Source organism: Myodes glareolus, chromosome 7, assembly GCF_982192425.1.
Source record: "Myodes glareolus chromosome 7, mMyoGla1.1, whole genome shotgun sequence".
In the NCBI taxonomy this organism is placed as follows: Eukaryota; Metazoa; Chordata; class Mammalia; order Rodentia; family Cricetidae; genus Myodes; species Myodes glareolus.
Genome location: NC_142032.1, coordinates 55,394,124 through 55,397,667, shown reverse-complemented (window position 1 = coordinate 55,397,667; position 3,544 = coordinate 55,394,124). Strand labels below are relative to the sequence as shown.

General features: G+C 50.5%; 1 long non-coding RNA gene across 1 annotated transcript; it reads right to left on the bottom strand.

Annotated features, from left to right (window-relative positions):
* Positions 1-459: 459 nt before the first annotated feature.
* Positions 460-2,780, bottom strand: LOC146893557 (uncharacterized). The gene is made up of 3 exons (XR_015002955.2): positions 2,559-2,780; positions 2,313-2,445; positions 460-1,764 (listed from the first exon to the last, which is right to left on the bottom strand). It is a non-coding gene; the product is annotated as an uncharacterized LOC146893557 (long non-coding RNA).
* Positions 2,781-3,544: the final 764 nt, after the last annotated feature.

The following is a 3,544-nucleotide window of genomic DNA, read 5'->3' as shown; positions in this document are numbered from 1 at the left end:
CATGTGCTCCCATGAGCTCAGGTCAACAGTCTCTGTGGGCTCCCCATCATAAACTTGACCCCCTGGCTCATACAATCCCTCCTCCCTTCCTTTAGAAGGACCCCAGGAGCTTGGCCCAGTATGTGGCTGTGGGTCTCTGCATCTGCTTCCATCAGTTAGTGGATAAAGGTTCTCTGACGACAATTAGAGCAGTCACCAATCTGATTACAGAAGATGCCAGTTCAGGTCCCCTCTCCACTATTGCTAGGAATCTTAACGGTGTCATCCTTGTGAATTCCTGAGAGTTTCCCTGGCACCAGGTTTCCTCCTAACCCTGAAATGCTCCCCGTCCCATCAAGATGTCTCTTTCATTATTCTCCCTCTCTATCCCACCCTCAACCCCCCTCCTGAGTCCAGCCTGCCTCACCCCACCCTACCCGCTCCCTCAAGTCCCCATCCCCCCACTTTCACACCCCTGCCTCCAGTTTACTCAGGAGATCTCTTCTATTCCCCCTTTCCAGGGACTCAGACATCACTCTTTGGGTCTTCTTTGGAGAAATGGGGTAATTAAAGTTAGAAAAGCTGGCTAGAAACAAGTCAAGATAAGGCCAGACATTCATAAGAAAGACTAAGTTTCAGTGTATTTATCTGGGAGCTGTGTGGTGGCCCCCCAAAGAGTAAGAAAAACCACCTACAGTCACCCATGCTGGGGTGGGCTTTGGGGATGCAGCTGTCTTTGAGTCATTTCTGCTCCTGTAAGTCACCCCTCACCCACATTTCTGTAAGTGACCCCAAATTAAACCCATTGGTTCACCAGTCGGAATTTGGTGGTATCTGCTTTGGTCTGCTACTGGGTCCCTGTCTGCAGATGGATGTTTGCTCCCATCTACCTCAGAATAGTGTGGTGCACAGAAGGAGAGCTACACTGTCACCCCGCAGAGCTGAGCAGACGTGAGCTACATCCAACAGCCGCTGGCTTGAGAAAAGCCGTCAGAGAATTCCTTTCTCTTCTTTTTAATTATAATTCATAAATCTCAAAGCCAACAAAGAATACAACTGAGAAATTCAAATTATGAAATAATTCTACATGTTAAAAATAAACATCAGGAAGAGCCTGATGTAAAAATCAAAAGACAAATTGGGGGAAAACCTGTATTTGTGACCCGTATCATAGGCAGGGCCACTTCCCTAGTTTACAAAGAGTGCATAGGCGTGAGTAGCTGGGTCCGAACTAGCAGAAAACAGAACAGGAGAGTCACAGAAAAGACACAGCTCGTCTTTGGCATTAGCTGCTCAGTCTCACTCCGAAGAAATGCAAAATAAAAGTGGTATGGCCTCACTGTGACACGGGGCAGCCACAAATACAACAACAGCTCACTGTACCACGGCCACGGCCTCACCGTGACACGGGGCAGCCACGAGTGAGACAACAGTTCACTGCTCCATGGCCACGGCCTCACCGTGACACGGGGCAGCCATAAGTGAGACAGCAGTTCACTGAGACATAGCCATGGCCTCACCATGACACAGGGCAGCTCACGAGTGCAACAACAGCTCACTACACCACGACTCTGGAGAGAGATGTGGTCTCACGTCACTGCTCAGGTACCTTCCATGGAGCAAGTGCCCTTCTGGCCGTCACCTGACTCAGGTGGCAGCACACACTCCAAATAGGACTTGTGCAGAACGGCTTGTCTCGGACTGATGCAAAGTCAGAGTCGGACATGACCCTGAGTCTGGGAGTGGAGACCAGCTGAGTCAACCCGTCCTGTAGACATCTACGCACTGCAAGCGCGAAGGACATAGTCTCAGTGTGGGAAAGCATCCATGGTGGAGGAGGGGGGGATGAAAGGCAAGGCCAAGGCAATAAGACAAGGATGTGTGTTTAACCTGGCTTGCATTTTTAGAAGAAATCTGGGGAGATACAGAAGAAACAGAAATAGTTCCCTGTGGGTGTGTAGGAGGTGGGAATGGATTGGAAGAGGGTGGACAGGAGAGAACCCTCTGTCTGCATAGTTAGATTTTTCTGGTCTTGGACGTGTGAACTTACCGTCCCTTTATCAGTCTCACTGTGTTGCCCTGATTAGCCTGGAACTTATTTTGTAGACCAGGCTGACCTCGAACTCAGAGATTCACCTGCCTCTGCCTCTCAAGTGCTGGAATTAAAGGTGTACGCCACCACACCCAGCCGTGTTCAACAACTTTTGAAGTTTATGTGTATGTTTGAAAATTCATGAAGATTTTTCTGGACAAATATTGTGCCACACCTGGCCCCACCTCACACTCTTGTTCCAATTTTTTTCCTTAAAGTTGTTTTCTAGTAAATTTCTCACCACGTCTCGAGACTCGATCCTGAAGGCTGTGAGTTCATTGTCGCTTCGGCATGGTGTCTGTTAGTCACCTCCCAGGTGTCAGGCACCATGTGGGGCACTGAGGACCTGAAGGGAATCAGTGCTGAGATCCACCCTGTAAGGAAAGCGTGTAAAAGTTGTTACAGTGTGCTCCAATCCCACAGTGTTGGCGGAGCCCGACATGCTGTGGAGCAAGGCAGAGAACAGAGCTGAGGGCGCAGGGCTTACTCCAGGACGATGAGAGCGTGCACAGTGGTCCTGAGGCTGGGGTGGGGAGACAGGGAGGAGGGTCTGAGCACTAGTGGATGAAGGGCAGTGGGGATGGGTTTTCATAAGAAAGATTAAAACCAGTTAGAGGCTTGGGCAGTCCCAGTATTGAGCCTGAACTGGGAACGGACAGTGAAAATCGATTAATGGGTGCAAAGCTGAGATATGATAATGAGACGAAGAGACAGGAACACCAGACCTCGTCAAAGACTCTAGGATAAGTTTTATAGTGTCCAGCCAGATCTCTAGCACCTCCCTTGTTCCCCTGGTCTCCAGCAATGCGGGGCAAGTGTGTCCTGGTTACATGCTGGGTTAACCAGTAAGTGAACGAGTTAGCACCTGCTGGCTTTCAACAGGGACCCTCAGAGAAACTTGCAGGTTAGGATACCCCAGATTGGTGGATATTCACACTGACCTCGGCCACTCGCCAACATCATGGGCAGCCACGTGTGACGGCGCAGTGAAGTGGAGGAGTTTTTGCATTGACCCAGAATGACCCTGTGGGAGTAACCCTACCACACTGAACCCTGCTGACTCATCCAGTCCCAGGAAAGCGCTATGGGTTCCTGGCCCTGGCCATGCCTTTGTACTCCACTTAAGAGTCTCACTTGGGGCTTTTGAGGAACCCACCACAGACTTCAGAATCTGGGGCGTGTACTGGAGAAGTGGCTCAGGGTGTGGCGTGCTTGCTGTGAAGCCTGGGCACCCGAGCCTGATTCCCAGCACAGACGGAAAAGCTGAGCAAGGCTGGGGACTGCTGCAGCTCAAGTGCTGAAGAAGCACAGGTAGATGGAGCCCTGGGACTCGCTGCTCCACCAAATCAATTAAAAGGGAACGTCCCAAGTTCAGTGAGAGACCCTGCCTCAAAGACTAAGGCAGAGAGCAATCTGGCCTCTACATGCACACACACTGACAGACACACACCACACCATATTGTGCATACATAC